Genomic DNA, 19,315 nt, shown 5'->3' with positions numbered 1-19,315 from the left:
GATACCTGAGATATCCTCACGGTGTAGATCGCGAACCCAGGGCCTGGTAAAGCGCCTGGGACGGCATGGTCGTTATGTGTTTAGCCTGCTAGCAGTTTTATTATATGTTAATTGATAGATATGCATATGTTGATTACTTGTGTTGAGTTTTCTTGCTGGGCTTCGGCTCACGGGTGCTCTATGTTGCAGGTAAGGGCAAGGGGAAGGTCGACCAACCATGAGTACAGAGAGCGTGAAGCGACGTGTACATGTTTGGCCTGCCTGGCTGTCACGGCTAGGGATATTTTTGGGAGATGTTTTGTATTAGTCTGAACTTTGTCATTTAGTCGACTTTAATCATATTTTTCAATTGTAAATATTTCCAAACAGTATTTTGGGATCCCAAATGTTTAATGCTTTATAATTTTCAATGAATGATTACATTTTCAAATTATATGACTTTTATTACAGTTTCGCTACACTTTTAGCCTAAAACCTCGGTTAGCGAGTTAATTTCACGTTTTAAACTCACTTAGTAACGGCTCTAAGGAAGTAGGGCGTTATAACTTGGTATTAGAGCGAGCTAAGGTTTATGGTTCCTGGAGATTGATCGAACATGTACGCTCGCTGTTAGTGACAAGCTCGAATCAGGGTTGGTTGGTAAAGATTGAATTATATGTTTGACTATGTGTTTAGATGCCATGTTTGCCTGATTATTTTATAGAGAGCATGATGAATGAGTTAACATATGCATGATGCTATGGCATGGACCGTTGAGTGTTGTATGCTATTTGTGCATTGTGGATTACTATTAAGGTTGGGTGATGTGAATTGGGAGGTGGTTTTGGATGTTGCTGTCATGCCTGATGAACGACGTCGTTGATTGCAGGCATATTGTTGAGATGCCTCGACAATCATCTAGACTCCGCGGCAATAGGGCCAAGGATGACAACCAGGGTCAGGACCTTCCACCTGCCCCACAGAATTGGCAACAGATGTTTGCCGAAATGGAAGCTAGATTGCATCGAACAGAGGAAGAACTTCGATAGCTAAGGCAGTAGGCCCCTCCTAAGACCGCTGGGTTGCCAGTTCAGCAGGTTGTGGTGCCAGTGTCGGTTTAACCCGTTATGGAGAACAGTTGGGAATCTTTGTATGAGAGGTTCAGGAAGCAGCAGCCTCCCACCTTCGAGGGTGGACCAGACCCACTGTAGGCAGAGCAGTGGATGAATATGGTTTCCTCCATCTTGGATTTTATGAGGGTGGTAGGGAACGAGAGAGTAGCTTGTGCCAGCTACATGTTCAGAGAGGATGCCCGAATCTGGTGGGATGTAGTGACTCAGAGCAGGAATGTTGCAGTTATGACTTGGGAAGAGTTCAGAAACATCTTTAATGAGAAATATTACAGTGTTGCAGTCTGAGCTGCGAAGGTTGATGAGTTTATCAAACTAACTCAGAACCGGTTGACAGTTACTAAGTATGCCTTGATTTTTAACCGGTTGGCGAAGTTCGCACCGGATTTGGTGCCAACTGATGCAGCAAGAAAGGATCAGTTTGTGTGGGGGTTGAATGTTATGATCGCTCGTGATGTTAAGATTACTTTGGATCCAGAGACTACTACATATGCCCAGGTAGTGGACAAGGCCCTTATGGCTGAGGGGGCCGAGGATCAGATATGGAGAGAGAGCGCTGTTAGGCGCAACGCCAGGAGGATGGTGCCTCCTTTTACTAGATCCAGTCGAGGTAGTGGCCTCATTGAACATAAGAGAAAGGCCCCAGATTCTTTTGTTCCTCCTAGCTCAGATAGGAGAGCACGGGGTGCTTTTAGTGGCCGCCAGGGCAGAGGTGACAACTGGAGGAGTTTTCCAGTGTGTCCTCGATGCAGACGACGACATTAGGGAGAGTGCAGGATCAGGGCCTGCTTTATCTGTGGGAGTGTCAATCATCTAAAGAAGGACTGCCTGCAGGCTAGGAAAGAGGAGTCGAAGTAGGGCGATAGCCTCGCTCTTGCCAGAGTATTAACCTTGACTCAGACTGAGGCTGAGGCTAGCCCCTCGGTCGTGACAGATCAGATTTCTAGTGATGGTTCTTCTTATACTACATTGATTGATTCGGGAGCTACCTGTTCATTTGTGTCTGCTAGAGTGATAGATCAGCTGTGTAGACCTAGTGATTTGTATGCTAGGGGTTTTCAGACTTTGTTTCCAAATGGGGAACTGGTAATCTCTAGGAGATGGATTAGAGCCAGTAGAGATAGACGGTAGGGAATTGTCTGTTGATCTGATTGAGCTAGTGATGGATGACTTTGATATGATCCTAGGGATGAATCGGCTATCGACGTATGGGGCGACGATTGACTACAAGCGCAGGATGGTGACTTTAGAACCAGAAAGGGAGGTACCATTTGTATTTGTGGGGATAGTTAGTGGACTGCGGGTACTTGTGATTTCATCACTAAAGGCTAGAGACCTGATGCAGGAAGGTTGCATGGGATTCCTAGCAAACATTGTGGATACCTCTAGGGTTGTGTCAGTTGGACCGGGTGAGAACAGATTAGTATGTGAGTTTCCAGATTTATTTCCAGCGGACTTTTCAGGGTTGCCGCCACAACGGGAGATCGAGTTTGTTATAGAGTTGGTGCCAGGGGCGGAGCCAGTATCTAGGACACCTTATAGAATGGCTCCAGCAGAGTTGAAGGAATTGAAGATTCAGTTGCAGGAGTTACTGGATTTGGGGTTCATCAGACCGAGTTTCTCGCCATGGGGTGCTCCAATGTTTTTTGTTAAGAAGAATGATGGATCTCTTAGGATGTGTATTGATTACAGGGAGCTGAACAAGTTGACCATTAAGAACAAGTACCCACTACCTAGGATCGACGACTTATTTGACCAGGTACAGGGGAAGACAGTGTTCTCTAAGATTGACCTTCGATCAGGTTACCACCAATTAAGGATTAAAGAGGAGGACATACCAAAGACCGCTTTCCACACAAGATATGGACATTATGAATTCTTGGTTATGTCTTTTGGATAAACCAACGCCCCGACAACTTTTATTGACATGATGAATAGGAATTTCAAGGACTATTTGGACAAGTTCATAATTGTGTTTATTGACGACATACTGGTATACTCTCAGTCAGAGACAGAGCATGAGCAGCATCTACGTTTGGTATTGCAGGGGTTGAGAGAGCATACGTTATAGGCTAAGTTCAGCAAGTGTGAGTTTTGGCTACCACAAGTCATGTTTCTGGGCCATATTGTCAATAAGGAAGGGATTCTGGTTGACCCGAGTAAGATTGAGGCAGTGAGAGAATGGCCTAGACCGAGTAGTGTTCTTGAAGTTAGGAGTTTTCTGGGATTGGCAGGGTATTATCAGCGGTTCGTTGAGGGGTTCTCTAGGATAGCCACACCGTTGACTAAATTGATGAGGAAGAAGACTAAGTATGTGTGGACAGACAAGTGTGAGAACAGTTTCAAGGAATTGAAGCGTGACTGATCAATGCTCCAGTATTGAGTCTGCCGACAGACAATGAGAAGTTTGTGGTTTATTGTGACGCTTCCAGACAGGGTTTAGGGTGTGTGTTGATGCAAGCCAGAAAGGCAATAGCCAACACGTCAAGATAAATAAAGGAGTATGAACAGAGATATCCCACGCATGATCTGGAGTTGGCAGCGGTGGTGTTTGCACTTAAGGTTTGGAGATCTATATGGTGAGAAGTGCGAGATATACACCGACCACAAGAGTTTGAAGTACTTATTTACTCAAAAGGATCTGAATATGTGCCAGAGATGGTGGCTGGAATTGGTAAAGGATTATGATTGTGATATCATATACCATCCTGGGAAGGCTAATGTGGTGGCTAATGCATTGAGTCGGAAGGGCCCACGACAATTGTTCAGTTCGAGGTAGATATCTGATAAGTTAGCTGAGGAGATGACTAGAGCGGGTATAGAGTTGGTGGTTGGATGGTTAGCCAACATCATTCTTCAGTCTACACACTTTGAGAGGATCAAGGAGGCGCAAGGGAAGGATTCCCAGTTAACAGGGCACAGAGAGAGTGTCTTAGTCGGAGCGGCTAAGGACTTTTATATCTCGGAATGGGATTACTGAAGCACAAAGGTCGGATCTGTGTTCCGATGGATTCTAGTATCCGGCGAGAGATCTTGGATGAATCTCATTCCACTCCCTATTCTTTACATCCAGGTACAACAAAGATGTACCAAGATTTGAGAGCCTTGTATTGGTGGTCAATAATGAAGAGGGACGTGGTAGATTATGTGGCTAAGTGCTTAACTTGTCAGCGGGTAAAGGCTAAACATTAGAGGTCAACAGGGTTATTGTAGCCTCTAGGGATTCTAGAGTGGAAGTGGGAGGATATCACCATGGACTTCATGGTTGGTTTACTGAAGACCGTGGGACAGCATGATTCAGTGTGGGTGATTGTGGATAGGTATACCAAGTCCGCCCACTTTTTACCTGTTAGGACGACCTATATTGTGGAGCAATATGCCGAGTTGTATTTGAAGGAAATTGTTCGACTTCATGGGGCTCTGAGGTTGATAGTATCCGACAGGGACCCTACCTTCACCTCCAAGTTTTGGGAGAGTCTGCAGAAGGCTATGGGCACGCAGCTGCGGTTTAGTATCGTTTATCATTCTCAGACAGATGGACAGTTTAAGAGGACGATTCAGATACTGGAAGATATGCTACGAGCCTGTGTGCTAGATTTTGGGGGATCTTGGAGTAAGTATCTCCCTTTGATTGAGTTTTCGTACAATAACAGTTATCAGGCGACTATCGAAGTAGCTCCGTATGAGATGCTATATGGGAGGAAGTGCATATCACCTATCCATTGGGATGAGACGGGTGAGAGGAGGTACTTAGGTCCTGAGATGGTTCAGAGGACCAATGAGGCGATTGAAAAGATTAGAGCACGAATGCTCGCCTCCCAAAGTCACCAGAAGAGTTACTCGGACCTGAAACGCAGGAGCGTAGAGTTTTAAGTCGATGACCATGTGTTCCTTAGGGTTTCACCTTTGAGAGAAGTGAAACGGTTTGGTGTTCAGGGCAAGCTGAGCCCTAGGTTTGTTGGCCCCTTTGAGATTCTGGAACGGGTTGGAGAGGTAGCTTACAGGTTGGCGATGCCTCCAGCTCCATCATGGGTTCAGGATGCTTTTCACGTCTCCATGCTCTAGAAGTATGTATCAGATTCGACACATGTACTGAGTTATGAGAACTTGGAGCTAGACCAGGATTTTTCATATGAGGAGAAGTCAGTTCAGATTCTCGACCGGAAGGATAAAGTCTTGCGGAATAAGACCATCGTCTTGGTGAAAGTGTTGTGGAGGAACAGTAAGATTGAAGAGGCGACGTGGGAACTTGAATCAAATATGCGAGAGCGGTATCCCGAGTTGTTCAGGTAATTTCGAGGACGAAATTTATGTAAGGAGGGGATAGTTGTAGCATCCCAAATTTGCTAATAAGGCTTAGGGCCTTGATTAGCGTGCTTGGAGGGCAATAAGTGATTTATTATATTAATGTGTGAACTTGATGAGTATGTGATTAGAGATGCATGTTTAGGTGAATTAAATATCCTTGTGGGCCCCGTTTTGTTATTAGGGGCATGTTAGTAATTTTAGCCCGTTGAGGGCATAAATGTAATATTTGTGAACATTGTGATATATTCGTGTTGCACGATCCGAGATAGTCCTAGGGAGCGATTTAGCTAGGAAGTCACAACGGGGTCGAATACCCGACTTGAGGCGAGTCGAGGGGTATTTCGAGCATTAGACATGTTATTGGGCTATCGGGTTATGAAAATAAATATTTGGATATATATTTGAAGTTTGGGCGTTTATGAGGGAATGTCGGGGAAATTTACCATTTTTCCCTCGGTGACATTTTTGGTACCCCGAGCCTTGGAGGTAACTTAAGAGACTTAAGTTAAGTGAGACAAAACTAAGGAAACCCTCAGAACTTGGTAAACCGACCCAAGCACTTTTCTCTCTCTCTCATTTTCTCTAAACCATACCAAGGGGAAACATTAAAGATTAAGCTAGGAATTGGAGCTTTAAACTTGGGGATTAACTCAGTTTAAACTTGTGGATTCAAGCAAAGGAAGGTAATCCTTGAACTGTGATTTTAGCCATTAAATTATGTAAGTTATTGACTAAGTTTTAGCTTTGTTGAGTTGTTGAAGTTTAAGACTGAATTTGGGATATGAGGAAGTTTCAAGTTAACTTTTCGTTAGGTTTTGTTGTTGAGACTATAGTAGAACTTCTATGGTGATTAAATTGGGTTGTTAGGTTGATTTTTGGGTAAATTGGCTTGGTTTTAGTTATGAAAATAGGGGATTTTTCTGGGCTCGAAGGGTTGGGCCGCAGCATTGGTCTTGCTGAGCCACGGCCCTCTAGAATAATTGGGAAGCCAGGAAGAGGGGCGGGTCGCGGTACACTATAGGCTGGGCCGCGGTGCGCATAGGCTAATTTTGGGGGTTGGGTTTCTGGTTGAGGTGAGCCGCGGCATGGGGCTATGAGGTCGCGGCGCTTAGTTGGTTTTTGGACCCCAAGAAGGTTTTAGGCTCGGGAATCCAAAAGTTAAGGCTCGGGATGGATATTGTATCACCCGGATTGATAGAATTCAAGGTCCCGGAGACTAGAATTATAACCCTAAAGTTATTTAATGGAATCAAACTTGTTGGAAGGATGTTGTTGATGCGTTGTGACTAGGTTTTCAGCGAGGCTCAGACTAGGGGACTATGCTCGGGATATCGGTGCTCAGAAAGCTCAGGACACAGGTAAGAAAACTGTTGTACCCATAGAGCAGGGTGTGGCCCTATAGTTTGTATTGCAGGGCACGGCCCTATGTGATTGTGATGCAGGGTGTAGCCCCATTGATTATGTTTATGTATGTTTAGTATTTGTTAAATTATGTTGTGTGTGCATATTTGTGAATGAACAGAAAGGGCTGGGAATAGTGAAGGCCGAGAACGGCAAGGGCTCAGGAGCAGCATTAAGCACACGAAGTGGGAGTTGCCAGGGTGAAACCCCTATTGGATACCTAGGATATCCTCACGGTGTAGACCGCGAACCCAAGGCCTGGTAAAGCGCCTGGGACGGCATGGCCATTATGTGTTTAGCCTGTTGGCGATTTTATTATATGCTGATTGATAGATATGCATATGTTGATTGCTTGTGTGGAGTTTTCTTGCTGGGCTTCGGCTCACGGGTGCTCTATGGTGCAGGTAAGGGCAAGGGGAAGGTCGACCAACCATGAGTACGGAGAGCGTGAAGCGACGTGTACATGTTTGGTCTGCCTGGCTGTCATGGCCAGGGATATTTTTGGGAGATGTTTTTTATTAGTCCGAATTTTGTCGTTTAGTCGACTTTAATCTTATTTTTTTAGTTGTACATATTTCCAAACAGTATTTTTGGATCCCAAATGTTTAACGCTTTATAATTTTCAATGAATGATTACATTTTCAAATTATATGACATTTATTACAGTTTAGCTACACTTTTAACCTAAAACCTCAGTTAGCGAGTTAATTGCATGTTTTGAACTCACTTACAGCCTTACACTAGTTTTCTTAACGGCTCTAAGGAAGTAGGGCATTACACTAGATTACAGCCTTTATGCTGCTGAAATTTTTGTAGATTTAGAAAAACTAAACATTTCAAAATTGTTTTAAAGTTAGTGTGTTTAAAATTTGTAATTAATAAATTTTAAAGAAATTAATAAAAATTAATTATAAATTATAAATTAGAATAACAATTTTACAAGTGTATAACTCTATTAATATTTTTTATAAAATGAGTAGAAATTAAAATAATAATCTTTAATGATAATTTAATAAATTTATAATTAAATATTTGTTTATTTAATTAATTTTATAATATATTCATAAAATTTGATAATATATGTAGAATAGATAATTAAGTTAACTTTAATCTTAAAATTAAGTTAAAATTAAAATAATAAAACTTTACTGTTGTTTTTTTTTTAAATAAACAGTAAAAATTATATTAAGAATTTGATCATTATTAAATAAAATAATTAAATATTTGATTATATAACGAAACTTTATAATACATTCATAACTAACAATAATATATATTCATAAAATTTGATAATATATATTCATAAATTTAATAATTTATTCATAAGAATGCACAATTTACTTGAAAAAATTAATGTTTTGGTGATAAAAAAAATTATTAGCAAATAAAGGTAGTTTTATGATTATCACATTGTGATAATTTATTTTTTACTTGAATCAGTTATGATCATTGACAAGAGTTGGATAACTAATAGACGGCGTAACTCTGATGAGTTTTGGAATGGTCTTCAAGCACTTATACAAATGGCCAAGAATCATGTGAATGCTTCGAGAGAAGTCAAATGCTCATGCATTCAGTGTGTCAATATGCTGAATCAGAAACTGGATGTGGTGGAGGCTCACATACACATATATGGGTTTCTGCAACAATACGTGAAGTGGATCTACCATGGTGAAGTTGATATGCCTCCAGTAGTGGACAAAGGGGCTCTAGTGACTGATGAGATGATTGACATCATCAATGATGTTATTGGTGAACAAGACACTAACGAAGAAGGTGTAAATGAAGGAATTTCATATGGTGGTGGCAATAGTGCGGAGAATCAATTTGATGACATGTTTTAAGAGGTCGAAGCTGAGTTATACTCTGGTTGTACTTGGTTGTCTTCCTTGAACTTCTTGGGGAAGATGATGCACATGAAGGTTATGAATAAATGGACAAATAGTTCATTTGATGAACTTTTGAAGTTCATAAAATTTTCATTCCCGAAGGAGAATAAGATTCCAACTTCAATCTATGAGTCTAAGAAAAAAAAATGAGGAAGTTAGGGTTAGGTTGTCAATTAATTCATGCTTGCAAGTACGACTGTTGTTTGTTCTAGAAGGAGAATTCCCAAAAACAGAGTTGTCATGTATGTGGTGAGAGTCAATGGGTTGACAAAGACACAAAGGGGAAAAAAGTCGCCCACAAAGTGTTGCAGTACTTCCCTTTGACTCCTAGGCTGAAGATTCTTTATGGTTCAAGGCCTACAACAAATGATATTATCTGGAATAGTACAGGACGGTCGAAAGAAGATGGTGTGATGCACCATCTTGTTGATGGGGGTGCTTGGAAACAATTTGATTCCAGATATCCTGATTTTTCCAAAGAACACAGAAACATTCGATTGGGTTTGGTTGTTGATAGTTTTAATCCATTTGGTAACATGAGTCTGTCTTATAGCATGTGGTCCGTAATATTGTGCACATACAATATGCCTCCTTGGTTGTGCATGAAAGAGTCATCATTCATGCTGACCTTATTGATTCACGGTCTGAAATCACCTGGGAATGACATGGATGTCTTTTTTAGGCCTGTGGTAGACGAATTGAAGGAGTTGTAGGATGAAGGAGTTCAAACCAGAGACATTGCAATAAACAGTGTATTTAGAATGCGTGCAGCACTATTATGGACTATCAATGATTTTCTGACCCGTAGTAGTTTGTCTGGTTGGAGTGGCCAAGGATATATGGCATGTCCTTCATGCAACGAAGACACCCCTTCATGTCGAGTAATTCGGAAGACGGCTTATGTTGGTCATAGAAGATTATTATCTTGTACACATAAGTGGATGAATAGTTGCTTGTTTGATGGGAATTATGAAAAAGGATGTCCTCCAAGAAAATTCAGTAGTCAAGACATACTTGAAAAATTAGCGCATGTTCCAGATCGTTTGCCGGGTAAACATGTCAGTTTCGGGGGTGTGAAAAGAAAGTGAGATCCAAAAGAGCTTAATTTGAGTAAAAAGAGTATTTTCTTTTAACTTGATTACTTGTCTAAACTTGAATTTAAGCACAATTTAAATGTGATGCATCTAGAGAAAAATGTTTGCGACAGTTTACTCGGTATTTTTCTTATGAATGAGAAATCTAAAGACACCACCAACGCACGAATAGACTTGAAGAATTGGGGTATTCGATAAGAGTTTCACCTCAAGGAATATGGTACGAAGATGATCAAACCACATCCTATGTACTCTTTCACACTGGATGATAGATTGTTTTTTTGTCAGTTTGTAAAAGGAGTTAGACTTCCTGATGGCTTCAGTTCAAATTTCTCTAAGAAAGTAACTAACAATGATGGAAACATTGTTGGGTTGAAATCCCATTATTGTCACATTCTTATGCAATGTCTATTGCCGGTAAGAGTTCGAGGCTACTTGGATAAGTCTATTTCGAAGATGTTGACGGTGAGAACTCGTCAACGATGTTAGGTCAGAAAACACAAAGTTTAGTAAGATAATAACTAAATGAGAATTTAGAATAGACTTGAGGAAGGATAAATGTAGATCAATAATGGAGTTAAAACCCGTATATTTTTTAATAACCTTTGTATACAATGAATTTTCCAAAACCTTTCAATGATGAAGTGAGGCCCTATTTATAGGTGAGCTGTAATGGCTCTTGGAACATTGTGGTCCCAAAGAGACAAGGAGTTGCATATTCAGGCTGTAGGTGGTAGTGGTGTTGGAGGAGTGTTGATCAGCTCCAGTATATGTCAGGGGTCTACAAAAGTACTCCTGCCTTGGTACCATGTCGTACCTCCACTACTTGTTGGGTACGAATGTCAGGGTCGGGCCTCTGTCCTCCTCAAGGTCGTACATCCCGTACTCGTGGGCATGCCTAGTACCTGATGGTTCTTTTTCCTATTTCAGAGATACACCTTTTCACCAAGCTTTCTTACATTTGGTTAAGTGTTGTAGAACTTATGGGTTGTCATGGAAGATACGGTGAGGCAAGGTACCTTTCGCGGGTCTTTATCCCGACAAGATATGGGGTCTCGCATGGACCCTTGAGCACAAGCCATGGCATCTTGCGTGACAAGGCTTGCGAGCCTATGGCGAGGCATGTCCGCGGGACAGGGCGCGAGGCGCTGCTACACGACCGAGGTGGTGTCCAAGGGACCTAGCGCGGCCGAGGTGGTGGGTCTGCGGGACCTAGCTCAAGGCGCTGCTGCGCGGGCTGAGGTGGGGTCCGCGGGACCTAGCCCGAGGCGCTGCTGCGCGACTGAGGTGGGGTCTGCGGGACCTGACGCGAGGCGTGGCCGAGGCGATGGGTCCACGGGACCTGGCACGAGGCGCTGCTGCGCGGCCGAGGCGGTTCTGCTGGACCTAGCACAAGGCGCTACTGCGCGGTTGAGGCAGTGGGTCCGCGGGACATGGCGCGAGGTGCTGCTGCGCTAGCGGGACTTGACATGGGGCTCTGTTGCGCGACCGAGGTGGTGTCCGTGGGACCTGGCGCGGGGCGCTGCTGCGCTGCGCGGCCGAGGTGGTGGGTTCGCAGAACCTAGTGCGGGGCGCTGCTGTGCTGCGCAACCAAGGTGATGGGTTCGTGGAACCTGGTGCGGGGCGCTGCTGCGCAACCAAGGTGGTGGGTTCGTGGGACCTGGTGCGAGGCTTTGCTGCGTGACCGAGGTGGTGGGTCCATGGGACCTGGTGCGAGACGCTGCTACGCGGCCAAGGTGGTGGGTCCACAGGACCTGGCATGAGGCGCTCCTACACGGCCAAGGTGGTGTCCATAGGGACCTGGTGAGAGGCACTGTTGCGCGGTCGAGGTGGGGTTTGTGGGACCTGACGCGAGGCACTGCTGAGCGGCCGAGATGGTGGGTCCACGGACCCTGGCGCGAGGCGCTGCTGCATTTCCGAGGTGGTGGGTCTGCGACACCTGGCGCTATTGCGCGGCCGAGGTGGTGGATCCGCGAGAGGCGCAGGGCGCTGCTGCGTGGCTAAGGTGGTGTCCGCGGGACCTGGCACAGGGCACTGCTGCGCGGCCGAGGTGGTGGGTCCGCGGGACCTGGCGCGAGGCGCTGCTGCGCGGCCGAGGTGGAGGGTCCGCTGGACCTGGCGCAAGGCGCTGCTGCGCGGCCGAAATGGTAGGTCTGCAGGACCTGGCTCGAGGTGCTACTACTCGTCCAAGGTGGTGGGTCTGTGGGACCTGGAACGAGGTGCTGCTGCGCGATCAAGGTGGTGTCCATGGGACCTGGCGCGGGGCGCTGCTGCGCGGCCAAGGTGGTGTCTGCGAGACCTGGCGCGAGGCGCTGCTACGTGACCAAGGTGGTGGGCCCGCGAGACCTAGTGCGAGGCGCTGTTGCGCGACCGAGGTAGTGGATCTGCGGGACCTGGCGCGAGGCGCTGCTACGCGGACGAGGTGGTGGGTCCGTAGGACCTAGCGCGAGGCGCTACTGCGCGGCCGAGGTGTTGGGTCTACAGGACCTGGCGCTGCTGCATGGCCAAGGTGGTGGGTGCGTGGGACCTGGCGCTAGGGGTTCTAGTCTTCAGCAAGGCAGACGCCTCATGAGATGCATGGGAGCATGACTTCTAAGAGCTTGGCACTCGGGTCTCCAACCTTGCAAGGGTCTCACGAGGCACATGGACGCCTAACACATGGGCGTGAGGCGGGGGCCTCGCAAGGCCCAGGGGCGCGAGACAGACAAGGGTGTCATGAGCCTTCGAATATTCAGCAATGCAGAGACCTACAGGGCACTTGGGAGTGTTGGCTAGAACGTGGTCTCGTGAGACCTATAGGCCCGAGCCCGATAGCATGACTAAGTGACCATTAGCCACGTATTTCGACCAGGGATCAGAGATACAAATTTTGTGTAAGTTGGAGTTAATTTTTCCTCCAGTCTTTTTTGACATAATGATTCGTTTAATTCTTCATTTACCGCAGGAAGCTATTCAAGTGGACCATTTTACATGAGGTGGATGTATCTTTTTGAGAGATATATGAAGAAGTTGAAAAATTATGTCAGGAATAAGGCGCGCTCTGAAGGTTCTATAGCGAAAGGTTATGTTGCCGATGAAGCTTTGACTTTTTGTTCACAATATCTTTATGGCATACAGACTAAATTTAATCGTCCAGAACGAAATGCGGATATTGTTATTCCTAAAAGACAGTTGTCAGTTTTTGAATCACAATGTCGTCCAAGTAGCAAAAAGAAAATCATATCCCTTGACTATCTTCATCGAAAAGAAGCGGAGTGGTTTGTACTCAACAATTGCCTTGAAATCCAACCATATATGGAGTAAGTAGCTCAACACATATATGAATTCATTAAATTTAATTCATAGCAAATTGTTATCCTACCTTAATCCTTGTGTTATACAGTGAATGCCTTCGAGAAAATTCAAACATAAATCTTCAAAAAGATTTCCCTAGCTAGTTTAAATTGAAGGTAAAGTATCGAAACTGTAGAATTCTTACGAAATTCGTATCGATTAATACTCATCTCATTGTGTTTTCTTATTTTGTGTCATACTCTATAGATGGGTCGTTTGCGATAAGTACAGTCAACTGAGTGTACTAATGAATTATTTGCTTTAGCAAACGAGTCCAATCAAAATGCATACTCCTACACGACTTGCATTGTTAACAGTGTGAAGTTTTTGGCACATAGTCGTGACGAAAGACGTACCACTCAAAATAGTGGAGTTTCGGTGCCAGGAACCGATTGTTTCACTTTCTATGGCCAACTTGAGGAGATTATAGAGTTATGCTATTCCCATGGTTATTCAATAGTATTGTTTTGATGCAAATGGTTCAACACTGATGCAAGCAAGGGTCGAAATGTGACTGAGAATAACATAACTAGTATCATGATTAATTTTGAATGGTACAAGAACGAGCAGTTTATTCTCGCCACTCAAGCAAAACAGTTTTATACTTGGAAGATCCTTCAAGAAACAAAAATTGGAAGGTAGTAGAAGAAATCAATCATTAAAAGATCTAGGATCATCCAAGTATCGATGAAGATAACGAGGTTGATGTAGTGCATGATAGCACCTTCATCAAATTTTATACTCACTGTGGAATTTGGAGAGTTGGAGATTATGCATTTGGATCGACCTGGTCACACCAACATAATTGGGGAAACGTCTCGATCTGTTCCGGATGTGGATGATGATTTCATCAATGACGATGATGATGACGAAATTAGTAAAGATGATTTAGAAAGTACAGATGATAATGTAGGAATCAACATTGATGAGGAATAATATTTTCTTATGCATATTCATATTTGTATGTTTAATGTGTATGTTTTAATTTCAAGACTTTTCAATCAATGTATGACTTTTCTCAACAATGTTTGTTTTTCAATAGTTTCAAATGCATTACTGAAATTATTTAAGTTATGTAATTAACCTCCAACTATAATTGATTTTAAGTTAATAATTATTTAAACTGCAAAGATATGTCTGCTACTGTTGGTCGTTCTCATGGTGGTGATGGAGCGGGTGATCCTCCTCCAGATCCCACACGGGTTCCTACTTCCTATGAGATAGGTAATATACTATAATTAGTCTATCTTTTATCAATAAATAACAAATTGTTATTATTTTATTCAATTTTATTTTATTGTTTAATTAACATATGCAGTGGCTACCGCAAAAAGAAGAGGTCGGTCTCGATCCAAAAATTTGCAGCAGCTCGTCAATGACAATAAAGGTCTGTTGGCTCTACAATTTGATCTGAAGGAGGGAACCTACAAAGCAATTGCTGATTTTGGAACATTGTTCACGAGACTTATTGGTAACCTTATTGGTCACCATATTTTATTATATTATGACTCATGACAGAGTGTTCCGGATGAGCACAAGATAGGATTGATGCAAAAGCTTGAGGTAAATTTATCAACTTATTCACATGTAATGTTTTTTTTTATAATTTAAAAAATCTTACCATTTTTTTAAGGAATTTTTTATTCTTCCCCCGAGCTCTCCCTAAGTGGCGACTGATAGAGACTAGAATTGAGCGAGAGTTTCAAGATCGCTACAAGGATAGAAAAGGTCACAAGAAAAGACACTTCGATGAACATGGAGGGTATGATGATATCGAGACAGCCAGAAAGAATCCACCGGAGGACATGGACAACGAGAGTTGGCAGAAGTTGGTTGACCTTTTCACCACTCCACAGTTCATGGCACACTCAAAGGAAAATGCTGCCAACAAAGCAAGGCAGAAGTATCCAAGTCTCCATGGATCAACTTCTTATGCTTCTGCTCGAATTAACAAGGTAAAGAAAAATATATAGATAATTTGAAATATCTTAAGTTATTTTAATAATAATTTCAATATTTTAACTGAGATTTTGTTAAATTTTGTTTTCTAAAGATGAATCTTCAGACTAAGGAACTGTCCAACATTGTTGATACGTTCTATGACATGCACAATCATCTGACACGTGATTGGATAAACATGAATGCTAAGGATGCATATGTAAGTACCTTTCTAAGTTTTGTATATATGTATATTATTCAATTATATTATGTATTAATTATCTTGTTTCTAAACTGCAGGATGCCTTGTAGCAAGAAGTCCAGACACAATTTCAATCCCAATCCCAATCCCAATCTCAATCTGAATCTTCAGCAGGAAGTGCCACTGTCAATGAGACACAAGTCGTCTCAAAGGTACTTGGTCAACATCATGACCACAACCAAGGTATTGGACGCAAGTTGAAAGGCACAAGTACCTTTGCCTCAAGCGCCACCGGATCCTCTTCACAATCAGAGGCATCACCGTTTCCATCCACCACAGTCGGCCCTCCAACGGTACCACCTGACATTTTCTAGTCCATGATTCAACACTTCAGTCAAGCCTTTATGAACCAGAACAACAACTTCCAACAAATGCAACAATTTTTGCAAGCAACAAATCTGAAAATCCAAGCTCCACAATTTCAGCCAGTCAACTTGGACATGAATATGATACAATCCATGATGGCAAACTTTCAACCACATCAGCCACAACCACCACAGCCACCACAACAGCCACCACCACAGCCACCACAATAGCCCAACGATAATGAATTTGGAATTGATTTTGATGACATTTAGTTTTATTATATTATTATTTTGAACTTATTAATATTTTGTGTTGTTTTTTTTTATTTTGGAGACAATACTACTTATGTTTGTTTTTTACATTTTGAAGACTATGGATATTGTTAAATTGGTTTTATTATTTAATTAAATAAATTTGTTTTATTTATTTAATTAATATTTAATATTTTATTAAATAAATTTTAATCAATATAATTAATTCATTTTTTTTAAATTGTACACCTACAGTGACGACATGTCATCGCCGTAGGGTGCTCGCTGAACACGAAAATTTGAGGTTTCGTGACACTACAGCGATGACATGTCGTCGCTGTAGGTATATAAACCCCCACACTCTCCAGCGACGACATATCGTCGCTGTAGATGGGGCGGTCGACGGACCTACAACGACCACATGTCGTCGCTGTAGGAGTTTTTAAAATTCAAATTTTGCAACCACCTACAGTGATGACATGTCGTCGCAATATCCCAGTCCAACCGAAAAAAAGGATTCCCTACTGCGACCGACATGTCATCATTGTAGGTTGCTACACATACGGATCTGCAGCGACGACTTCTTGATCTACAGCGACGACAAAAGTCGTCGCTGTAGAGTCTTTTTCTTGTAGTGTGTCGGTTTTCTATGGTGGGTATCAAGAGCTAGGGACCTAGTGAACTATGGGATGTGCATGTGTAGCTTGTCTCTTGTGATTATTTATGGTGTATCTATTTTGTTTATACATAATGACAATATGTTATGTTTTAAAAGCTAATCATGTAGAGATTTTATTAAACTATTGTTCATTTGATATTAGTTCTTTTCCTACAGGACTTTATAAGTTCACCCCTATCTTTCCCATTCTAAGAACTCAGTCTGATTCTAATTGTTAGCTCTATAAAATAAAATTGTTTTATTACTTTTTCAAAGGATTTTAATTAGTTTAGTGTGTTTTAGGTTTACTTTCTTCAAGTTTTATTGTTAATAGTTAATTTGGTGTTTATGATGAAAAATCTTTAAAAAAATATATGAATTTTGAGGTTATTCTAATATTTCACGTTCAAGTCTTGTATTAACTCAGTACGTGTTGCGCAAATCTAGAACTTCAACCTGATTTTGACCATGATCTCATCATTTTTTGGGTAAAAGCTCTTAAAATAGAAGATTTAGACCTCTTTCTCAGCTTTCTAAATCATTTTGAAACATCTCATTTGGAGTTCGGGTAAGAAAGTTATGTGATTTTTACTAATGGAGAAATGTCGAATCTGAAAAAAAATACTTTGGACAACAAGTTATGCATGGGCACGAGGATTCTTTACATGGGCACGAAAATTTGTGACTAGGGCTTATTTAAATTATATTTTAAAGCCAATTTGAGGGGAAATTCATATTTTCACTAGGGTTATCATATGAGAGTACATTTTTTGAGAGAAAAATACAAGAAAAGATTGGATTTTGAAGATTGAAGACAGACCATCGCTCCTGGTTTCATTTTTTCTTCTTATTCTTTATTTCATCTTGTTCTTTTGAATTTCAATCCTTTTTATTATTGTTTGGTATTTTGTTTTATGATTATGAACTAATTACTTTTTCTAGGGCTTTAACGGCACCATGTGTTTATAAACAAGTTTTCTTTTTAATTCTTTATTTTTATATTCATATTAATTGTTTATGTTGATTTGTGCTTAATTTTTTTCAAAGAGTGATCAACTTTGAAATTGAATTAGTAATTTAGGTGGAACTTGGAAGAGAAAACTTAAATTAGAAACAATCAATATAGCCTAGGATTGACATGTTCATGTTGATTTGTGTTTATGATAGGAATATACCTAATCACCCTATAGGTAGTCAAATTAGGGCTAAACTTAATGATATTAATATATTTAAACTTTTTACAAGACTATTCAAATTAATCTATTTGTTAGATTCACTTGTGATTTGGGAAAAGATAATGAAAGATGCTTATGGAAGAATGTGTGGAAATTAATGACCTAGGTTTCTATTGATTATTTGAATGCAATTAGATTATTTTCTTGAATCTTTATTTTCTTGAATTATTATTTGACTTGGATTGAAAGAAAAATAGTATTTGGTAATTAACAACATAAATATTAGTGTGGGATCAATTTTAATATACTACTCGTAACGATACATGCTCTTGCATAAGGTTGATACAATCAATAACACTAATGGGTGTTAAGAGATTTATTGATGGAGAACAATGTGCTTTAGCTTATTCCTATATATCCTAGTTGTTGTCCTGTATTTTAAAGACTTTATATATTAAACTTGAACTGAGTGGTATGTATATTTATTTAGTTATGTAATAGTTAAGAATAAGGAATGATGGGTACTAAGTATTATTTTGATGTTTTATGACTTATTAAATTTAATTATTTTGTGACTACATAATTACTAATTGTGGGGATTTATTCTTCTATATGTATGATGACGAATGATCTATATTTTCTATATAACGGTAAGACTTATTTCATTATCTTTGAATTTATGGTACTCTGTGGTGTAAACTAAAGGATCATTATAAATAGTATTTTTCAATAAAAGTCAAAATTTGACATTTAATCTTCCAAATTATGAATATTACACATATGTCACGAACTAGGCTACATCTTTAGCATTTAAACTTACACTAATTTGAACAACAACAAAATTATATCAAAAAAAATTTCTTATGCACAGGAGGGAGAATATATGAGTTGTTGAAAAAAAAGATGGTGCAATCTGAGACAAAGTCTCTGAATTGTACAGTTGGGATTTTAAGTAAGAATTGTAAGTGGTGGACTGCAAACAAATAATTTGGCTCGAGAAAGAAAATTCGCCCCACCTACTTATTTATTTACAATTTATATATTTCATTGTATAAGAGCTCAAAGAAACTTGAGAGAGATTTTGAATGGAAATGAAAAACTGGAAATGAATGAAAATGAGCTTGATTCTTTTATCTGGAGCTCATGATATTTATAGATGAATAAAGCGAAGCTCAAGGTGAGCTGTTACAACAAACTCAGTGCAAGAAGCACTTGACGTCATGCATGGGACTGCATGTAACTGAATAACAGAAAAATGAAGTCGTTATAACGACTGTAACTAACCAAAGCCAGCTAACTCTTCTAATACCTCCCCTCAAGTTATACTCTGTCGTAACTGAAGAGTTAACTTGTTACATAAAAACTGAAAACTCGTAATAGGTAGTGGCTTGGTCAGAATGTCGGCTAGTTGCTGATCTGAGGGAATGTAGCGAACCTCCAAGAGTTTGTTGAGAACTCTATCACGCACGAAGTGAAGATCCACTTCGATATGTTTTGTACGAGCGTGAAATACCGGGTTGGAAGCTAATGAAGCCGCACTAACATTATCACACCATAAGATCGGGCAAGGAAGAACAGGTAATCGAAGCTC

The sequence above is a fragment of the Humulus lupulus genome, chromosome 4 (genome assembly GCF_963169125.1).
Source record: "Humulus lupulus chromosome 4, drHumLupu1.1, whole genome shotgun sequence".
Taxonomy (NCBI): domain Eukaryota; kingdom Viridiplantae; phylum Streptophyta; class Magnoliopsida; order Rosales; family Cannabaceae; genus Humulus; species Humulus lupulus.
This window is presented reverse-complemented; position numbering follows the sequence as displayed.